The 23,585-nt window shown below is 36.0% G+C and overlaps 1 pseudogene; it reads left to right on the top strand.

Annotated features, from left to right (window-relative positions):
• Positions 1 to 17,249: 17,249 nt before the first annotated feature.
• On the top strand, positions 17,250 to 19,957 carry LOC107143673 (annotated as a pseudogene).
• Positions 19,958 to 23,585: the final 3,628 nt, after the last annotated feature.

Below are 23,585 nucleotides of genomic sequence, written 5' to 3'. Positions count from 1 at the left end.
ATTAAACTGGGATGAGAGGTGGGAGTGAAAGGGAGAGAGAAGGGAAATTGCATGGAAATGGAAGGAGACCCTCAGGGTTATACAAAATTTCATACAAGAGGAAGTGAGGGGAAAGGGGAAAATAATACAAGGGGGAGAAATGAATGACAGTAGAGGGGGTAGAGAGAGAAGAGGGGAGGGGAGGGGAGGGGAGAGGGGATAGTAGAGGATAGGAAAGGCAGCAGAATACAACAGACACTAGTATGGCAATATGTAAATCAATGGATGTGTAACTGATGTGATTCTGCAATTTGTATACGGGGTAAAAATGGGAGTTCATAACCCACTTGAATCAAAGTGTGAAATATGATATATGAAGAACTATGTAATGTTTTGAACAACCAACAATAAAAAAATTTAAAAAAAAAGACTAATATTGGATATCACCAGAAAAAAAAGAATTGTAATATATTCCACAGTCATATATAAATAAAATAAATAAATAAAAAATTTTAAAAAGCTAAGATCCAAATTTTTAAAAAAAGATCCAATAATATGAAACAATGTAGAGAAACTTTTTACCCATGCAAAAAAAAAAATATACAGTTGTCATTTCCTATGATGCCAAGGGGGAAAAAACAGGTAACAAAATTCTTGCACATTATTACTCAAATGTGTATAAGCAAACATGTATGCATTATGAACCAAAATAACCAATTATTTTTTAATAATCAGGTATGCTTCACTCTGTAATAACTTACCTGAATTTAGTGGATTTAAAATGCAACCATTCATTAGCTAACAGTTATGTGTTTTGGCAATTTGGAATATTGAGATAGGCAGTTCTTCCCTTGGTCTTTCCTATATTCACATATGTGGCTGGAACCAGTGAGTTTCACCAGGGATAGAATGACCTAAGATAGCATCTTTCTTGTCACTGTTGGTTGGAAGCTACTAACTAGGATGCCTTTGGATTATATTGATAATGTATATTATGTATTTTCTTAGTGTAAAAAATCTTTCCAACTTTAAAAATAAACTAATTTATTGGTTTAATATTTAAGATTAAATAAGGTGACAGGAGTTATGAATCATGATTTCGGGGTTGTCACACATCATTTTTATGACCTTTAGTTCTTTCCCTTAACATTCCAGAAATGTTATTTTATCATCTAAAGAACAAGGGTATTATACCAAATGATTAGCCACTAATTTGTGATTCTTAGATTTTGAGTCTCTTAGGTACCTAAAGTATTTATGCTGCACACCCTTCTGAAGGAAGCTGTCATCATTTTAATATTCTTATTTAAATCCTAACAATATTTCCTATCAGTTGCTTTGCAATTCTCCATTGCTGCTTTTATGTTTCTTCTAGTAGATTATATTCAGGATGTTTTTATTGTTTTATTGCTATCCATTCTTTTATTTATCCACATTCATTGAGGAAGGGTCAGCTATGTGCCTAGTGATACATGGGGAAGATATGTTTAGGTTACTACATACTATTTGGGAAAATTAATCAATGTATGCATAACAGAGGAAACTTCTATTGCAAAGTGAGCTAGATCTATGGAAAAATAAACCTTTTTCCCTGTTATCACATGCATAATCACACATAAATAAGAAACTAAGCACTATAAAATTCCCTTGAAGATTTGTATTTGCTACTCAAATAGGTAGGTACATTTCTTTCCACTTTTCAGGAAAAAAAAATGTTATTATTATGTAATAAATGGAAATTTGAAATCAGTTTCATTGGAAGTTATTTAAAATTAACTGAACAAAATAGAATTGTGGACAAATGTGACAAAGATAGTTTTTATTAAGTTAGGTTGGAAAAAATTAAATGATAGGAGGAAAAATAACTTTAATAGATATACATTTATAGTATATTAAACAAACATATCTCAGACTAAAATGAAAGTAAAACCTTATTTCCTCTCTCAATTTGATGGAATGATCTGCATACTTAGTCTAAGTAGTTGCATGAAAAGTCACAAAGAGAATATTCAGAAAGAGAAAATATAAAGAAAATAACACAAATCCATTCTTGAAATTACAGACACTTCATTGTAATTCCCAAAATATTATTAAATTATATGTGTTAATTATGTTTTCTTACAATTTTACAAACGTTTATAGATAATCAAACATATAATCAATAACATATTCATAAAAAAGTTTAATTAAAATTGGCTTCAATGTTTCATGCTATTGAGATCATAATTCTCTATTATTACCATTTTCATACACAAAAAAATTAACTTTCAATGAAACTTAGCAGTGAAAATGTTTGCTTGGGAGGAGAAGAATACTTTTCTCTCTTATAGACACTCAAATTGAGTCTGTTTTACTCATAAGCTTTTGTTCCTATTTGCTGTAAAGAATTTAAAAGTTTCCTGAATTCACTTTGAAAATGAAACAATGACCATTTTCTTACTGAAATCCCTCAATATGTCTCAAAAAGAAATAGACTCCACCACAATTTCTTCAATAAAATGTAATTTTCTTGAAACGAAAAACCAAAATACTTCCACAGTACAGAAAACAAATACTGATCTGATTATTAAATATTGAGTGAAGCTGGACCTGGTGGCACATGCTGGTATTCCCAGTGGCTCAGAAGGCTGAGGCAGGAGGATCTTGAATTCAAAGCCATCCTCAGTAACTTAGGGAGAAAGCCCTGAATAACTCAGGAAGACCCTATTTCTAAATAAACTACAAAAAGGGTGGGAGAGGGAAGGGATGTGGCTAAGTGGTTTAGGGTCCCCGGGTTTGATCTCCAGTACTAACAACAACAACAAAAAGATTGAGTGGCATTTGACTTTTTAGGGGAGTATAGTACAAGAGATACAGGCTCAGATTACAAATAAAACGAAATAGTTGCATAATGTGTCAAACACAAAGTAAAAGAGATAAAAAATTTAAGAGCAGGGCATTTTTTCTAACAACTAAATAAACAATTAAAAAGAAGAAGACATTAAACCAAGTTTCATAAAAAAAATGAATGAGCTAGAGAGAACTTTTCTCTTTAACATTTGCAAGAAGGACTTCATGGGCCCTGTATACAGGAGAGGTACAACTGGATTTAAGGATCGGATTGGACGAAAAACTGAAGGCAGGAGTCACAAAGGAGTAGGCACAAATGTCAGTACTACATGAAAGGTAATATAGTTGGTAAGATAAACAGGAATGGAATAAATCCAATCTGAAAAATTGTTTTTCTAAAATTTAAAGTAGATTCTCTTCAAGTTCACCAATTTAGTTGGTTTACGGGTTTTAATATTTAACAACATGTTGCTAAAAAAATAAAATGAAGTATAAAAGAAGAAAGGAAAGCTAGTGTTTGTTATATTTTAAAATTTTTATGTGGCCACGTAAAACATTATGAATATTTCACTAATCCTAATTAATTAGAAAGCAGAATTTCTATTTTTTTTTTCACTAATCTTATCTTTACTTTGGAATTCTGATAAGTAGATAACTGAATAAATAAATGTATTAATACTTAAGAACAAACCCTAGTATGTATATAAAATTGTTTTATTATTCCTAGTCTTTAAATGGAGAAGCTATCACATAATTTGATTCCCAGAATCATGATCCCCTAGATGATTTTCTCTATTCCATTTGAGGCAAACAGTATATTTTATTCAGTCTTTTGCACATACTTAACAGCTGTTGGTTGAAATGCTCTATGTAAGCATGTAGTGCTTAATTGTCAATTCACTTATTAATTGCCATTAAATATCAAATGCACATGGTGGACAAGCATACCATCACACAGTCTGTTTTCCTTCAAGTACAATGGTTTGCTTAAATCTTTTGACTGTAAGACTGAGAGTTAGTTGTCCCCCTTCTCGTTCCATTGGCTGCTGCCTTTTACAAGTTCCTTACCAGCTGTGGTTTGATCAATCCCTGATTTCTAGCTGGACTTCCTACCTTAATCTGCCTTTCTTGTCCACCAACTCCACCCCATTCTCTCCTTAAACTCTCAAGTAATCTTTCAAGTCATAATTTTTATACCAGTGACTATCTAATAAGAGTTAGTTTATATATTTACAAAATGCAAAACCTTTAGTTATACTTTGAAAGCCTTTTACATTCCTTAGCACATGTCTCACTCAAATTAATTTTCACAGCTTCTCCACATACTTACCATTCTTTGATAAGGTTTATAACTTTCTTGTCTCATACCTCCATTGGCATTTGTGCCTTTATTCATTTCTTTCCTGAAAACCTGTCTCCCAATCCTTTAACGTGTCTTCTGTTGTTTTTTCTACATAACCGTGTTGTATTTTCATTGAGGCCTAAATCAAGTTTTTTTACTCAAGCTCACAATCAGTTTTCTAGATATTTGGATGCTGAATACTGAATTTTACACAATTTGGCACTTCACAATTTTCTGATTTGGTAAGTGAACACCACCAAAATGCATTCTATTTTTTTTATTGATTTTTTAAAAATAAATGACAGCGGAATGCATTACAATTCTTATTACACATATACAACACAACTTTTCATAACTCTGGTTGTATATAAAGTATGTTGACACCAATTTGTGTCTTCATACATATACTTTGGATAATAATGTCCATCACATTCCATTGTCCTTGCTAATCTCCTGCCCCCTCCATTTCCCTTCCACTCCTTGGCCCCATCTAGAATTCATCTATTCCTCTCATGCTCTCCATCCCTACCCCATTATGAGTCAGCCTCCTTATATCAGAGAAAACATCCGCATTTGTTTTGGGGGGATTGGCTAGCTTCACTTAGCATTATCTTCTCCAATGCAATCCATTTACCTGCAAATACCATGATTTTGTTCTTTTTTATTGCTGAGTAAAATTCCATTGTGTATATATGCCACATTTTTTTATCCATTCATCCACTGAAGGGCATCTAAGTTGGCTCCACAGTTTAGCTATTGTGAATTGTGCTGCTCCAAACATTAATGTGGCTGTGTCCCTGTACTATGCTGTTTTTAAGTCCTTTGGGTATAGACTGAGGAGGGGGATAGTGGGTCAAATAGTGGTTCCATTCCCAGATTTCCAAGGAATCTTCACTGCTTTCCATATTTACTACACCAATTTGCAGTCCCACCAGCAATGTATGAGTGTGCCTTTTTCCCGCATCCTCGCCAACATTACTGTTGTTTATCTTCATAATAGCTGCCATTCTAACTGGAGTAAGATGAAATCTTAGAGTAGTTTTGATTTACATTTCTCTAATTGCTATAGATGATGAACATTTTTTCATATATTTTTTGATTGATTGTATATTCAGGTCCTTGACCCATTTTTTGATTGGGTTATTTGGTTTTTTGGTGCTTAGCTTTTTGAGTTCTTTATACATCCTAGAGATTAGTGCTCTATCTGATGTGTGAGGGGTAAAAATTTGCTCCCAGGATGTAGGCTCTCTGTTAACCTCACAGATTGTTTCTTTTGCTGAGAAGAAACTTTTTAGTTTTATTCCATCCCATTTATTGATTCTTGGTTTTAATTCTTGCCCTATAGGAGTCTTATTGGGGAAGAACCCACAGGGACTGCAGAAGCAAGAAGGAGTTTCCATCCTTGTATCAAATAAAGTAGACTTCAAGCCAAAGTTAATAAAAAGGCATAAAGATGGAAATTATATACTGCTCAAGGGAACCATACACCAACAAGACATAATAATCATAAATATATATGCCCCAAACAATGATGCAGCTATGTTCATCAAAAATTCTTCTCAAGTTTAAGAGTCAAATTGACCACAACACAATAATCTTGGGTGACTTTAACATACCTTTCTCACCACTGGATAGATCTTCCAAACAAAAGTTGAATAAAGAAACTATAGAACTCAATAATATAATCAATAACTTAGACTTAATGGACATATATAGAATATTTCAAGCTGCATCAAACAGATGCACTTTTTTTCTTAGCAGCACATTTCTCTAAAATAGACGATATAATATGCAACAAAGCAACTCTTAGCAAATACAGAAAAGTAGAGATACTACCATGCATTTTGTCAGATCATAATGGAATGAAATTGGAAATCAATGACAAAATTTAAAAAAAATTATCCATCACCTGGAGACTAAAAAATATGTTACTGAATGAACAATGGATTAAAGAAGACATCAAGGAGAAGATTAAAAAAATCTTAGAGGTAAATAAGAACATAGACACAACATATCTAAATCTCTTTATAGGACACTATGAAAGCATTACTAAGAGGAAAATTCATTGTATGGAGTTTATTCCTTAAAAGAAGAAAAAGTCAACAAATAAATGACCTCATACTACATCTCATAGAATAACAAATCAGCAGCAAAAGCCATAGAAGGCAAGAAATAATTAAAATTATAGCTGAAATCAATTAAATCGAAACAAAAGAAACAATTGAAAAAATTGATAAAACAAAAAGTTGGTTCTTTGAAAAAAATAAATAAAATTGACAGACCCTTAGCTACGCTAACGAAGAGAAGGAGAGAGAGAAAACTCAAATTACCAGCATACGTGATTAAAAAGGTAATATCACAACAGACACTAAAGAAATACAGAGGATAAATAGAAATTGTTTTGAAAACTTATATTCCAATAAAATAGGAGACATTAAAGGCATCAACAAATTTCTTAAGTCATATGATCTTCCCAGATTGAATCAGGAAGATATACACAATTTAAACAGACCAATATCAAGTGTTGAAATAGAAGACACCATCAAAAGCCTACCAAGAAAAGCCCAGGACTGCATGGATACACAGCTGAGTTCTAAAAGACCTTTAAAGAAGAACTAATACCAATACTCTACAATTTATTTCAGAAAATAGAAAAAGAGGCAGCACTTCCAAACTCATTCTATGAGGTCAATATCACCCTGATCCCAAAACCAGGCAAAGACATCAAAGAAAGAAAACTTCAGACCAATATCTCTAATGAACATAGATGCAAAAATTCTCAATAAAATTTTGGCAAATCGAATACAAAAACATCAAAAAGATTGTGCACCATGATCAAGTAGGATTCATCCCAGGGACGCAAGGTTGGTTCAACATATGGAAATCAATAAATGTAATTCATCACATCAATACACTCAAAGATAAGAATCATATGATCATCTCAGTAGACACAGAAAAAGCATTTGACAAAATACAGCACCGCTTCATGTTCAAAACATTAGAAAAACTATGGGTAACAGGAACATATCTCAACATCATAAAGGCCATCTAAACTAAGCCTCAGGCCAACATCATTCTAAATGGAGAAAAATTAAAGGCATTCCCTCTAAAAACTGGAACAAGACAAGGGTGTGCCCTCTTTTACCACTTCTATACAACATAGTTTCTTGAAACAGTGACCAGAGCAATTAGACAGAAGAAAGAAATTAAAGGGATATGTATAGGAAAAGAAGAACTTAAATTAGCACTATTTGCTGACGATATGATTCTATACCTAGAAGACCTGAAAAGCTCCACCAGAAAACTTCTGGAAATAGTAAATGAATTCAGCAAAGTAGGAGGATATAAAATCTACACCCATAAATCAAAGGCATTTCTGTATGTCAGTGACAAATCCTCAGAAATGGAAATGAGAAAAACTACCCTATTTACAATAACCTCAAAAAAAAGATACTTGGGAATCAACTTAATGAAAGAGGTGAAGATCCATTCAATGAAAACTACAGAACCCTAAAGAAAGAAATCAAAGAAGACCTTAGAAGATGGAAAGATTTACCTTGCTCTTGGATAGGCAGAATTAATATTATCAAAATGACTATACCTCCAAAAGCACCATAGAGATTTAATGCAATTCGAATAAAAATCCCAATGGCGCTCCTCATAGAAATAGAAAAAGCAAACATGAAATTCATCTGGAAAAATAAGAGACCCAGAATAGCTAAAGCAATCCTTAGCAGAAAGAGTGAAGCAGGTGGCATCACTATACCAGAACTTAGACTATACTACAGAGCAAATAGTAACCAAAACAGCATGGTATTGGCACCAAAACAGACTGGTAGACCAATGAGGCAGAATAGAGGACACACAGACTAACCCATCAAATTGCAATTATCTTATATTAGACAAAGGTGCCAAAAACATGCATTGGAGAAAAGATAGCATCTTCAACAAATGGTGCTGGGAAAACTGGGAATCCATATGCAACAAAATGAAATTAAACTCCTATCTCTCACCATGCACAAAACTCAACTCAAAGTGGATCAAGGACCTAGGAATTAAACCAGAGACTCTGCGTCTAATAGAAGACAAAGTAGGGCCTAATCTTCATCATGTGGGATTAGGCCCCAACTTCCTTAATAAAATGCATTCTATTTTATTTGAAGTACATACATGTAAAAACTTATTTAAAATATGTGTGCTTTGTTCTTTATGAATGGTTTACCTGCACAGATTCATCAGGTCTACATAAAGAGACTGACTCTCTTACTTTGGAATGCAGTCAAGTTCTCCCCTATTAAAGGGGATTCTCATATCATCCAACATCTCCCTTAACCTCCGTGTCTCTGACATCTCCATGAAACGCATTGTTCTTGAGTACCCTCTTTTCACTAATACCCTGCATACTTCCCTGTATAAGTCATTTTCCCTGAAATATTCCTATAAACCAACAGCCTCTTCCCCTCCCTGTTCTTTATTATCTCCATTCTTATCTTTATCTCTTCCTTTTATGTTTCCCTCCCTTTTTATCTCCTCCCCTAACTTTACTCATTTCTTCTGGGTGAAAAGCTTGCATTTCTTCATCTTCTAAGTTTCACATGTATGTTTCCAATAGTTTATTAAATATTTTCACCCAGTCTTTCTTTTTTTCACTTAGATAAATACATACCTCAATTATTTTTTTCTTTTCCAAACACATATTTCTTCTTTCTACTAGTATGACTAGCATTGTTTCAGTTATGTCAGTTGTGCTTTCTACATCTGCCTCTCCTCAGGTCTGGTGTCTTTTTAAGCACTATGTTTCTCTCCTCTTCAAAGACCTTATCAAAGGAACCAAGATTTTTGATGTTTTTGGAACAAAACTGCTGGAAACTATTTTACTTGAGTAATGTTTTAGAATTTAAGGTAGACATTCCATTAAAATAAAGTACATTTTCTCAAGAAAACAAGACAGAAATATTTTCACTACTTAGAAATACATCATTCCTATTCAGTTTTAGATTGCACAGTAAGTATGAAGTTGTATGATAAATTATTATAGATTTAATAGTTGGAAACTACATTTCTCAAAACACACTTACATTTTTTTTGTGATTTCTCCTTTCATTTTTAATGGGAATAGTCCGAGTTTCATTTCCACAAATTTGCCCAATGAGTATGAGAACACAGAAGTCCACAAAGCAAGAAATATTCTACAAAACAAAAAAAGTTGTAAAACACATCTTGAGTATTCTAGACCACTAAGCAGGTTTTAAAGAATAGTTGGTTCTTTTGTTTTTGTTAATTACCCAAGAAATAGAAAATTAAATTCTACACAAGTGAGATAAGTGCCTAATTAGAGTCAGCTGGATAAACATTGAAGCATCATTGTCAGCCCTCCCAGGATTCCTGTCTGTTTCTCTCTGCCTCTGGTTCTGCTGTGATACTGACGATTTTCTACCCTGTGCTTATCACTCTATTTCCCTTTCTTTCTTTCCTTTTTCTTTTTTCTTGAATAACTGCTCTAAGATAGAAATCAGTAGTGCAACAGGGACTGTAAAACTGCTTTCAAGTTCAGACGGATGGCTTCCCTCTGCGGGCATCACCACACACGGTTTTCCCTGAAGAACCACCTCTCACTGTTTCGCAAAAGGTCTCCTTTCCGCTATGCCAGCACCCAAAGACTAAGGTTTAAAATGTATTCTTTTCATCACGCTGTACCTCAGTGCCTATTGTAAAACCTCTGAATGATTGGCAGATGCCAACTAGCAACATTTTCATGAGGCAAATTATAAAGCATATGTAGAAATCAGAAAGAGAAATGTACAAAATCCATGTCTCTTTTAAAACTGATCTAGTTGCTTAGCTGATAAACTTCCCCTTGACACAAACTAACACAAAGCTATCTGTTAGAATATGTCATAGAATTTTATTATAGGTGATAGCATTATTGTTAATAAAATATTTTCCTTTTTGTAAACTAGGAGAAAGCCGAAACCAAAATATTTGTTCTATACAGGTAACGCTAATGTATTTGACTAACATCTAACCATTGACTAAAGGTAAATATTGAGGCATGATATATTGGATTTGTAATAAAACCTAATAAAAATAAACAAATCTGAAAACTGTGAGAAAAAAAAAACAGGATTATTTATCATAATTTCCAGTGAGGAAGTCTTATAAAGGGGAAAATATTTTCCCTGTCAATTGCATCTTTTATTAATGCAAAGTATGAAGCTAGGAAGATAGGTATACCTACTGAGATATTACAGCTCAATAAAGTCAATAGGACAATAAAGCAACTTACACAAAACTTTTTGCTTTTCCAGCACATATGGAACTCATGGTAATACTATAGTGTAATTCATTAAGTTTACAATAACATTTTAGCAATAAAATAAAATGTTTTATTGCTAAAAACCTACTAGTGATTAAGCCTTCAGCAAGCATCAATCTTTTTTGCTAATTATTCATTGCAGAAGCCTGGGATGACTCTGGATGAGGTTGTGCATGCCTGTAATCCCAGCAGTTTAGGAGGCTGAAGCAGGAGGATCACAATTTCAAAGCCAGCCTCAGCAAAAGTGAGACACTAAGCAACTCAGTAAGACCTTGTCTCTAAATACAATACAAAATAGGGCTGGGAATGTGGCTCAGTGATTGAGTACCCCTGAGTTTAATCCCTGGTACCCCACTTGCCCCCTCAAACAAAAAGGAAGAAGAAGTCTGGGATGACTGGTTAATTTTTTAAACCAAGACAACCATGAAATTTGTCACATGAATCTGCCCTTCATTCATGAAAGATTTTTCTGTAGCATTTGATGTTATTTTGTAATATTTTACCCACAGTATAACTTCTTTCAAAATTGGAGTCAGTCCTCTCAAACCCTGTCACTACTTTTTTCACTAATATTATGTAATATTGCATTTCAGAAATAAAGGTGTTCATAGCATCATTACTGGGAGAAGAAATCATTTCAAGAAATAATTCCCTTTTCTTGTTCATGAAAAGCAACTCATCATTTATTACATTTTTATCATGAAATTGTAGCAATACATTTATATCTTCAGACTTCCCTTCTAATTCTAGTTCTCTTGTTATTTCAACAGTTGCAGGTTATGGATGGGACGGGGTCAACGAACAGCATATATCATTCCCAGGATAATCCAAGCCACCCTAAAGCATATAATCTAAAATAACAAGTATATAACAAAGCACAAATACTCAGAAATATATTTACAGAAAGCGAAGCCCCTGATAGATCTAGTCCATATGGGTTCTGGAACTAGACAAAGACAAAATGGCTCTGGTGGTTTATTTAAGGAGGTACATTAAAGGCAGGGATAAAGTTTCAGGGGCGGAGTCTTGCTACAGGTCACCTTGTAGTCAGCAGGTTGATTGATATCTTGGCAAGTCATACCCAGCTCAGGTGATTTTCGGCCTCGGTAGAGCAGGATAGAGATTCACATTATCCCTGGGCAATTGAGGAAATGTCCACTGGTCATTCCCAGACACCAGATGTCTCTATCCACAAGGTTTTCATTCATGGTGAGCCACATGCAACCCAAGGATGGCTCCTGACAGTAGGCACTTCCTCCACTGAAATTTTGAGCCTGTAAAAGTCATCCATTAGATTTAGAATTAGCTTCTTCCAAACTCCTTAAAATATTGATTTTTTAACCTCCTCGTATGATTCAGGATAATCATGATAATGATGATGATGTTTTTGATACTGGAGATAGAACCTAGGGTCTATATCTCTGACCCTGTTTAGTTTTTATTTTTAGACAGCGCCTCGCTAAGTTGTTAAAGCTAGCCTCAAACTTGCAATCCTCCTGCTTCAGCCTCCTGAGTTGCTGTGATTACAGGGACGTGCCACCACACCAACAAAGATTTTATAGTTTTTATCTAATGTACAGTTTGCCCTTTTTGTTTGTTTTTGTGTATTTTGCTTGTTTTTGTGTGCTACCAATCGAACCAACGGCCTTGCACTTGCTAGGCAAGCACTCTATCACTAAGCTATTTCCCCCGCCCCCTCATGATTATCCTTAATGGCATCTATAATGATGAATTTTTTTCCAGAAAGTTATACTTTGCTCAGATCCATTACAGGAGTAATTATGTGTAGCAGTGATAGCCTTATGAAATGTATTAAACAATAAGACTTGAAATTCAAAATTATCGCTGGGCCCACAAACTGCAGAATGGATGTTGTGTAGACAGATATCAATCTTGTTGTGTACCACTATCAGTGCTTTTGGGTGACCAGGGGTAATGTCAATGAGAAGAAATAGTTTGAAAAGAAACTCCCCCCCCCCCCGAGCTCTAAGTCTCAACAGTGGACTTAAAATATTCAGTAAATCATGTTGTAAACAGATATACTGTCATCCATACTCAGTTGTTCCATTTATGGTCCAAAGGCAGAGTAAATTTAGTATAATTCTTAAGGTCCCCAGGATTTTCAGAATAGTAAATAAACATTGGTTTTAATTTATAGTCACCAACAAGAGAGCTAGCCTGTCCTTTGAAGCCAGGCGATGATCTCTGCTCTAGCTATGAACATCCTACGTAGCAGCTTCTTCTAACATGAGGCTGTTTCCCCTACACTGAAGATCTGTACTTTGTGTTATGTCCATTACCCGTTCTCTAAGCCACATCTTGTGGCACCTTCTACATGGTGCATATTGTTTCTCTTTAGACTCTCATGTCACGGAGTTTCCTTCCTAGGGTGAAGTTCTCAACCTCTGTCCGGTTCACACTTGTATTCTGTAGCTTCCTCAATTCTCTCAACCTTCATAGAATTGAAGAGAGTTGGGCCCTTTTTCAGAATTAGGCTTGATCTTAGGGGATGTTGTGGCATGGAAACTGACTTCCCTGTTGCTTTTTGGCCTTGTGATCTTGTTTTGGTTGTAATTGAAAATGTGACATTGGAACGTAATAATGTGGTAACTCTGGAAATAAGATTATTCTCTTTCCCTGGGGCTTCCTATTTTTTGTTTGTTTCCGACTTTAATTGTTGAAAGCTGTCTCTGTGCTGAGGTTCAGCCTGAGGTGTGAACTTAAGGTCTGCTCAGGCCTTCTCCTGATTTGTACTGACTTTCTGATTCCTCAGTATATGTAGTTTTGTTTGTTTGTTTGTTAATGTTCTAGTTTTCTGTGTCTGAGTCCCAAGAGGGAAAATAGGGAGGGAATATGTGGCATCAGTCCAGTTTTCATCTCCTGGGAATCATTCAGGCAGAGAACGGTGTACTTACAACAGGGTGGGCTGCCACAACCTTTGCATATCTGTGTTCAGAAGCAGCTATCAGTGGTCACAACAGTCTTTTTTTTTTTTTTCTTTTGGAGGACATGGTTCCTCTTGCACACCAAGGCTACTGCAAGATGTGTGCAAGCTGCTTCAGGAGCTCATGCACAGCTACCTACCACAGGGCTGGGGTAGGGGAACTGACTAACACTAACTGCAGTTTACTTTTCAAGCCTTCCCCTGGAAGTTATAAGCCTTCAGCAGACTCAAAGTTCCATAATGGTTAAACAAATTCTGCTAGTGCAAGCAATTGCCTTGCGGGGAGGGTGGGGAGACAGCTTTCTGGTGTTCCTACTTTACCATCTTCCAGAAACATAGGTAATAAGACCTCAATATTGACGAATTACACACCCATGACTTCAAACAACCACAGATAAAAAGCATTTGAAAAAAAATTACATTTGTACTGAGTATGTACAGAATTTTTTCCCTGTTACTATTCTCTAAATAATTTATTAACAACATTTACATAGCCTTAATAGATTGCATTAGGCATTGTAAGTAATCTACAGATGACTTCAAGCATACAGAAGGATGTGCATAGTTAAGTGCAAACACTACACCATTTCATATTAGAAAATTGAGTATTCAGTGATTCCTAGAACCAATTCTCATGGATTCTGAAAGCTATCTACATATGTGCAGGTGTGTGTGCACCTATACTGCACTATTAACTGGCCTCAGTTACATCAAAATTTTAAAGCAGGGTGGTCCTACAGGGTGCTGTTATCTGTACACCATAAGGTTTTGGGGCCAGGCAAGGTGGTGTATGCCTATAATCCCAGTGGCTGGGGAAACTGAAGCAGGGGGATCGAGAGAGCTCTCGATGAGCAAGGCAGAATAAGCAATTCAGTGAGACTCAGTCTCTAAATAAAATACAAAAAAGGGCTGGGGATGTGGCTCAGTGGTTGAGTACCTCTGAGTTCAATCCCCAATTTAAAAAAAAAATTGTGATAGGAAATATTACTTTTGAAAATATTTTAATTTTTGTTCAATTACTACTTTTATGCACTCATATTTACATTTTTTCTTTTCTTTATTATGTTACATACCCTGAGTAAATTCTATAATTTTTAGAACTCCTTAAATTCCTTTTAGACTTCTTTGTCTTTATCACATATGTCATGGGCTAGTGTCTACATGTAGTGAGTTGCTCTGAGTATGGTATTCTTAACAGTGTGAAGTTGTTGGAGGAGGACAGACATTTCATTTTTTAAGTAATTGTGGTTGATGCTTTGATCATCTATTACTGAATAGTAAGCTGCTCTTTTCCTCATAAATATGCAGTTGGATCAGGTATCAGTGGGGACATTTAGTATCTGTTCTACATGGTCTTATCCAGGAAAGCTTGCAAGGCTGGAGGATATGCTTCCAAGGGGCTCTGCAGATGTTTGGCAGCTTGGTACTGGCTGGCTGCTGAGGACTCAGCTGTGGTTGCTGGCTCAGGACACAGTTCCTCTCTCCCAGATCTTCTCTGTCAGGATGCTTGGGCTGCTTCATAGATTGGAAATTTGAATTCAAGAGAAAGTATTCTAAGAGGACTAAGTGGAAGCTGAAAGTTTTATGCCATAGTCTCTGCCCTCCCAGGATTTCCCTTCCACAGATTTTGTTGGCTAAGGATGTCATGAGTGTTAGGAAAGTGGTGCAGGACTAACTTGCTCAAAACACACCGAAAGCTAAGCAGAAGCAAGTTTATTGTCAGGAAATGACAGATTGCCTCTTCGAAGAGAGAACAACAGCAGATTTCCTCTCAACCAAACTTTATAAGTCAGATCCTGGATTATGCACTGGGTGGGGGTGGGGGTGGGCAGAGGGGCTTAGCCCTTGCTATTGCAGGTGGAAAGCAAGCTTCAAAACCTCAAGAACTGCAAAGAGGAGGAGGCAGGAGGAGCAGGCACATTGCCACCAGCTTCTGGAACTGTTAGCCCCTGTACATACTCAGAAAGTAGGCTAACTTCAGTGAGCACTGTGGTCAGGGTGCAGGTGGGGTGGAGGTGTCAGCGTTTGGGTGAGTGGGCTCTTTCAGGGGTGTGGGAGGGAAGGGAGTAGGGTCAGGTGTCTGGGCAGAGATGGAGTCACCTTGATTTAACTTGTAATTAACCCAAAGTTATGTTAACAGGCTAACAATGAGAGGCAACATTCAAAGGTAGGGGATCAAGTTGCACCTCTTGGTAGAAGTAGGAAAGATTTCTGAAGAATCCAAGCACCAGATGCTTTGGGGGAGATGAACTGATAATGTAGTCATGCTCTTCTTGATGATAGTAACTTCTTGGGATTAAGATCATGGGAGAGAGCATAATTAACTTATTCTAAAACAAAAATGAATGGATATATATTAGTCTATTTGGGATGCTTTACCAGGAGATATATATATATATACACACACACACACACACACACACACACACACACCCCAAGAAGCTTAAATAGGATCACTTTCCCATAGTTCTGGAGGCTGAAAACCTCACATCAAGGTGCTGGTAAAGATGGTGTCTGGTGAGGTTTCTTCTTACAGCCTGTGTGCGTTCTCCTGGTGTCTCCTTCTCTTTGCTTAAGGATTCTCTCTCTTCTGGATTAGGGTTCCACGCCTATTCTTCTTTTAGCCTTAACTAGCTCCTTAAAGTACTATCTCTAAATACAGTCACATTGGGGGTTAGGGCTTTGACATAAATTTTGGACAGACATAATTCAGGCAATCTTGGAATTTATTGATTATCTAAATGAATTTATTGATTACCTAAATGAATTTTTAAACGAAACCTCTTATCTATGCTTTTTTACTTCAAACAGCATGGAATGACATTTTTATTCTATAAATAGAAACTGGTTTAAATCAGAACTCATTATAATTTTCTATTATGCTACAATTCTTTTTTCTTGCTCTGCTTAAACATCCCTAATCTGAAAATCCAAAATCTAAAATGGTTCCAAATTGGAAACTCTTATGAGTGCTGACACAACTGGGAAATGCTTCACCTGACCTTATATAAAGATAGCAGTCAACACATGGGCACAACAAAATTATCTTCAGCCTATGTGTGTGAAGTATATATTATAAAATTACCTTCAGCCTATGTGAATACATAAATGCATTTTATGTTTAGATTTGGATCTTCTTCCTACCAAATCTTATTATGTATATGAAACTATTCAAAAATCTAAAAAATATCCAAAATCCAAAACACTTCTCTTCCCACAAATTTCAGATAAAGGATACTCAATATATAAATATTTTCTGAGAATATGAGGTTTCTGGAAGATGGGGTATGGAGTCCCATACCCCATTCCATATTACATTCGATTGTTGATTGAAGTTCTACTTGAATAATAAAGTTAATAAATACATGTGTAAGTCTGACAGTTGTGGTGTATGATTTATATCCCAATTATTGTTTTAGAAAGAGTATGAGGCCCTTCCTCACTTACCACCAATGTCCTGCCTGCAGCATGCACTCCCTGCCAAAGCCACACAGAAATGCTTTCATTACCTGCCGCAGTCTGGCTGAGCAAAGTAACAGGGGAGGGGGTGGTGACAAGCAACTTGTGAAGGTTGATACAGCAGGAGCCGCTTTATTGCAAGACAGTTGAGGCATTTATACATAACTGAATACACAGCTTAATTCAATTTAGCATCATCCAGAAACAGCAATCAGTCATCAAGGAATCCTCATCATCTTAATAATTATACACAGCTTAACTTAATTAACATCGTTAGATACAGCAGTCAGTCATTAAGGAATCTCTATCATCTTAATGGCTAGCTGGCGTTACTTCTCAAACCACTCCTTCTGGCAAAGTGCCAGGCGCCATCTTGACTTGTCCGTGGCCCTCATCAATTACCCACAGTCCTTGACCAGATGAGACTAGTATCCAGGGCACTGGCTCCTCATCTTACTCTGGCTTATGCCAAAGATGTACAATGTGGTGCGGATGCCTGAGACTTAGTGTTTCAAGGTGTATAACTTTTAGCCAATGCTGTAGGTGTTATGAATAGGCCCACAGGGAAGACCAGTTGTTACTGAACAGAGTTGGGGACATCTCAAAGTAATAAAAGATGGTGTGACTATTGCAAAGTCAATTGATTTAAAGGATAAATACAAAAATATTAGAGCTAAACTTTTTCAAGATGTTGTCAACAATACAAATGAAGAGACTGGGGAAGTCACCATGGTTGTGAGCCATCCATGGGCTGTGTGTGTGTGTGTGAACTATTGTGCAAAGTAGCCAAATGAGGGGATAGGTCCAGCATGCTGGGCTCCCCCCTGTCTGGGAGTGATCGCGTGATGCAGATGTGCCTTCCCTTCTAGCTCTGCCTAAGATTCCACACAGGACCTGAGATAGGTGTGACTTGCCAAGATGTCAATCAATCTGCTGACCACAAGCCATCACAAACCAAGACTCCACCCTTGAAACTTTATCCCTGCCTATGATGTCCCTGCTATAAAATAAAGGGATTCCAGGTGCACTTGCTCTCTTTTCAGTGCTCTTTCCAACGTGGGAGCTGACCCTGAAGGTCGCAGAGCCTTTCTGCCCTCCATTTGAAAATCTCATGTCTGTGTTGAGTGATTTTTTGCTGCTTTCTTAGCTTAATGTTGCAGCCAGCTCTTTTAAACCCAGTTGGTCTCATCTGCATGGGTCTTTGGCAAGACACCACCTCTCTTACTGTACTGGCATATTCTATTGCCATGGAAGCTTTGAGATGATTAGTAGAGATGCCAATCCAGTGGAAATTAGAAGAGGTGTGATGTTAGATGTTGATGCTCTAATTGCTGAACTTAAGATGCAGTCTAAACCTGTGACAACTCCTGAAGAAGTTGCTCACATTTCTCTAATTTATGTAAATGAATACCCCCCCCCCCAAAATTGGTATAATCAGTTCTGATGCCATGAAAAAGGTTGGAAAAAAGGTGTGATCACAGTAAAGGATGGAAAAACACTCAATGAAGAAGAATTAGAAATTATTGAAGGCATGGAGTTTGATCAAGGCTATATTTCTCCATACTTTATTAATACATCAAAAGATTAGAAATGTGAATTCCAGGATGCTTATGTTCTTTTGAGTGAAAAGAAAATTTCTAGTATCCAGTTCATTGCATCTGCTCTTGAAATTGCCAATGCTCACTGTAAAGGCTTGGTCATAATTGCTGAAGATATTGATGGAGAAGCTCTAAATACACTTGTTTTGTTTGAATAGGCTAAAAGCTGATCTCAGGTTGTGGCCTTCAAAACCCCAGGTTTTGATAACAGAAAGAACCAACTTAAAGATAAGTCTATTGCTGCTGGTGGTGTAATGTTTGGTGAAGAGGGTTTGACGCTAAATATTGAAGATGTTTAGCTTCATGACTTAGGAAAAGTTGGAAAGTTCATTATTGTTGGGTGCAGAGCAGGCTGAACTGTGTTGTCTGCAGGGCAGGCTGAACAGATGCTGGCTGCAAGATAGCCCACGCACTCAAACCCCCCTCTATCTGGTCCTTTATCACCTGTTTGCCTCAAGTCTGAACATTCAACCCTGCTCAAGGCTGAACACTTAACCCCCCCCTTGGGCCAACAAGGCAGCTTGCAGACCCAGAGGCCCTATTAGATTTGGGCTATAAAAACTCCCTCCTGCCAGGCCCCCTCTCTCTTGCTCTTTCTCTCTTGCTCTCTCTCTCTTGCTCTTTCTCCCTTGCTCTCTCTCTCTTGCTCTTTATCTTTCTTACGCGCGCTCTCTGTCTCTCTCTTGCTCTTGCTCTCTCCCTGTTCATCTCATCTCTTTTCTCTCTCTCTCTTTCCTTCTTTCCTTTCTCTTTGTTGCACTGCTGCAATAAAGATCTTTTGGTTGCTCCGAGTGTTGTGGTCACTTTCCTTTCAATTATCACCAAAGATGATGCCGTACTTTTGAAAGGAAAAGGCGATAAAGGTCAAATTGAAAAGCTTTTTCAAGAAATCATGGAGCAGTTAGAAACTATGACTAGTGAATATGAAAAGAAAAAACTCAATAAACAACTGGCAGAACTTTCAGATGGAGTAGCAGTGCTGAAGGTTGGTGGGCCAAGTGATGTTTAAGTGAATGAAAAGAGAGTTCCAGATGTCCCCAATGCCATAAGATCTGCTATTGAAGAAGGCATTGTCCTGGGTGGGGATTGTGTTCTGTTTTCATTGCATTCCAGCCTTAGACTCACTAACTCCAGGAAAAGAAGATCAAAAAAATTGGTTTAGAAATCATTAGAAGAACACTCAAAATTTCTGCAATGGCCATTGCTAAGAATGCAGGTGTTGAAGAATCTTTAATAGTTAAGAAAAAATAGTTCAGAATTCTTCAGAAGTTAGTTATGATGCTATGCTTGAAGATTTGTGAATATGATGGAAAAAGGAATCATTGACCCAATAATGGTGGTGTAAGAACTGCCTTATTGGATGTTGCTGGATCGCTTCTCTGTTAAATACAGCAGAAGTTACAGTCACAGAAATTCCTAAAGAAGAAAAGGATGCTGGAATGGACATGATGGGTAGAATGGGAGGTGGTATAGGAGGTGGCATGTTCTAATTCTCAGAATAGTGCTTTACCATTATTAATCTCTGTGACAGGAAGCCCAAGGCAGAGTTCCTCACCAACAAACTTCAGAGAAGGCAGTTGAAGAAAATGACTGAAGAAAAGGCTGGTTGATGTTCAAGAAAATCACCAAAACCATCAGTTACTGGTTTCAATTGACAATATGTATGGCTTACTACTATTGTTGTCCATGCCGACATGTTGAGAGCCACAGCCAAGACGGAATGGCCCCTGGCATTTTGCCAGAAGTAATGGTTGAGAGGGGAGCCATTACGATGATGGTAATTAAATTAAGCTGTGTCAATAGGGCGGCCCCTGCTGCCTGGGGCGCAGGCTACTTTGGAGCTCTGGCAGGGATTCCTGAAAAGTTCGCGTTGGTTGGTGAAGTTCCCTTGGGGAGTTCCGGTGGTGTGTGGTGTGTCCCGGAGAAGGCCTTGTGGGTGGCGTTTGGGGGAGTTCGGAAATAAAGTTTGTTCCTGCTAGAGTGGCTCGTGATTTGTGCCCAGCCAGACTGCGGCACCAACAGATAATATATTTTGTATTTTTGAATAAAAAGACATTTGTACATTCCTGATACTGGATGCAAAAGCCATGTACCAATGTACTGCTTTCAACTTAAATCACCAAAGCATTCTACTACTATTCTGCTAAAATCAGGATTTTAGTACTTTCTATCACCAGATGAGAAGTTCACAAGGAGCCTTTCTGTGGAAAATTTTTAAAAAAATTTTGTACAAAATAGAGAAATATCCACTTACATGACAACCTTTGTATAATAAAATTTTGTTCAAAGTTTTTTTTTTAAAAAAGAATATGAGAATTGTGGTATAAACAAATGGATTATAAAATAATTTAATTTTTAAAAAGGACATAGGATAAGGATTGAGTCTTAGAGAAGAGAAAAAAGATTATATATAGCACAATAGTCTTATAAATACAATTTTCTTCTCTACTGAGAAAGAAAAATGTTCTTTGTAGATGAAAATAGTACCAAGAATATCTCCCATTTCTTTTTATTGAAAGCAAGCTGACCTATATATTGGTCAGTCTTTTCAAAAAGATATTTATAAAGTGGTATTCCAGGTTCTCCATATGGATTGTTTTAACATTAACATATAAAAACAAAAGCATAATCTTATATCATAACCTTGAAGAAATTGCTTTTGTGGAGGATATTAAAGAGACAGAATAGATGTGAAGATTTCTGCTGATCTAACTTGCCACTTGTGCAGAACCTAGAGAAACTAAAGCTATGATTCCCTAGGAGTGGTCTCCAAACACTGGCATTAGTATTACCTGAAATCTTATTAATGTGACTACTCAGGTCTAACCTCATTCTCCTGGATCAGAAACTTAAGGGCAGGGTAGAAAATCTCTAGTTTAACAAGTCCTTCAGATGACTGTAATCCACTGAAAATATTGAGAGTCACTGACTGAGTGAAACATGTTATAAAATGTGTTCTGTGGAACATTAGTTCCCAGAGGTATCAAATAGGATTCTAGGAAGAAAATAATAGTTCTAGGTTAAAAAAAAAATTAAGTGAAAGAAAATTGAACAGTGCTCTTTCTATGGTGCTTTCTCAGGCTCTAATATAATAAATTACATTAATATCTTAAATTTGATTCTCCAACCAGCAGTATCAGTTATCATATGGGAGTTTGTGAGAAATACAGTGTATCAAATCTCATCCTTGATCTGCTGAATTTGGAGCTGCACATTTTTATGAACATAAAGCTTGAGAAGCTCTGTGTGAAAGTACACATTAGGGGATATGGCAGTGTGGATACAATACGGACTGTTCCAAATGCCTTGGCGTCAGTAATGGGAAAATCAGAAAACCAGACATGCCATTTTATCATGGTTAGACATCACTTACATTTATGATGGTGTCAATGTAAAAGACTGGTGAAACACATTTCTTCATACAGAATCCATTCTCATCATAGCGCAAGAGTCACGGAGCTGGGGTTCAAGAAAGAGAACCCCAGAATGTCTTCTGAACAACCCAAACCCTTGTTTACAAATATTACATGTAATCATAAAAACACTGTCAACCAGTGAAACAGGAAATAAAAATCTTAATCTAAGCAAGTAATAGATATGCAAAGATGCTTTTTAGTAAATTTTACAGAATATATTTTAAGTCTCTCTTTTTAAACAAAAATGTCAAAACCTTTCAGTATTTTATATTTAAAGAATGGTTCCAAGGAAGTATTTAAATAGAATAAAAATTAATGCAAAGTGAAAAGGGCCTTCTTGTAATAACATGCTTACTTCCAGTGGCTTCTTTCCTAAGGCTGCAAAATATTTTCCTCAAATATCCATCTGGGTATCAGTAGGATGGTCCAAAATTATCAACATCTATAAACAATAAAGATATTAAAAATAATTAACATTAAGAAATCAGAGATAACATATAATAATACTTTAATATATGTTTGATACATGTTTATTCTAGCAATATATAATTGAAATATGAAATAGAAGTGAAAATAAAAAGGGTAATAAATCATATTTTTATAAAATGTCCATGAGAATAAAATAAAAGTAATTATATTTTGAAAATTCTGCCCACTTGTGTAAATATACTAGTTATTATTTCTATATAGTAAAACTGAGTCATAACTGTGAACCCAAATAAGATGCAATTTTATTAAGCTATTAATTTAAAAATATAATTTTTGAAAAACAGAAAGCTCTAGAAAGTGATCATTCTTCTTCCTATTATTAGAACACAGTGTTGTTGCAATTTTATATAGCAACATTGTAGATACACCAAAATATTTTCAGGTGGAAAGGAGCATATTATAATAAATGTATTTAATTTCTCTAAAAGAAAATAATGTTTTACTTTTTACCATCTTACAAAAATTAAAGCACTTAATTTTCACACATTAACTATGTCTTTATCTAAAATTAGATCAAGTAATAAGAGAAAAAAATAACAAGTAGAAATTTGTAATCTGAGTCCAGATAACAAATAAAAGGGAAATTCTACTTTGAGATATAGTAAACATTCTGATGTTTCAATTTATTATACACAGAAGAAGCATTTAATAGCCATCCTTTTCACCATTATGAAACAGTATTTATGGAACACTTACCTACTTACCTTATTATGAGACTCATTGTCAGAGAGGACTATGACTTTGGAAGCTGATAACCATTGCATATATATATTTATTTTATGTGTGCAAACCTTTGGTTTGTGAAGCTTTCTTATATTTTCAAATGTTTTTTTTTTTCAATCCCACTTCTAAACATGTCACTTACATAGATTCCTGACACTAAGAAACCAAAAAAGCAAAAATTAAAAGAAAAAAACTTCACCAGACACAGAAGAGACACAGTAAATATAAATATTAACTAATAAATATTCATATTAAGTACTAATTTTATGTATTTAGTAGAATTATTAAATGAGGTAATTTAGTAGTACGTTTACCTGTTTGAGGTCTGTGAACAATTCAAGTTAACAGCTATAATGCTAAAAACATCCACACTCTTTTCAGTATTTCAAATAACACAAACATCTGCACAGACTTCATTGCCACAGTCTGGCTGGGCACAAATGCCGCAGTCTGGCTGGGCACACAATCACGAGCCACCACACAGCTTGTA

Source organism: Marmota marmota, unplaced genomic scaffold, assembly GCF_001458135.2.
Source record: "Marmota marmota marmota unplaced genomic scaffold, marMar, whole genome shotgun sequence".
NCBI classification, from domain to species: domain Eukaryota; kingdom Metazoa; phylum Chordata; class Mammalia; order Rodentia; family Sciuridae; genus Marmota; species Marmota marmota.
The sequence above is the reverse complement of the archived record's forward strand: the minus strand, read 5'-3'. Positions and strand labels throughout refer to the sequence as shown.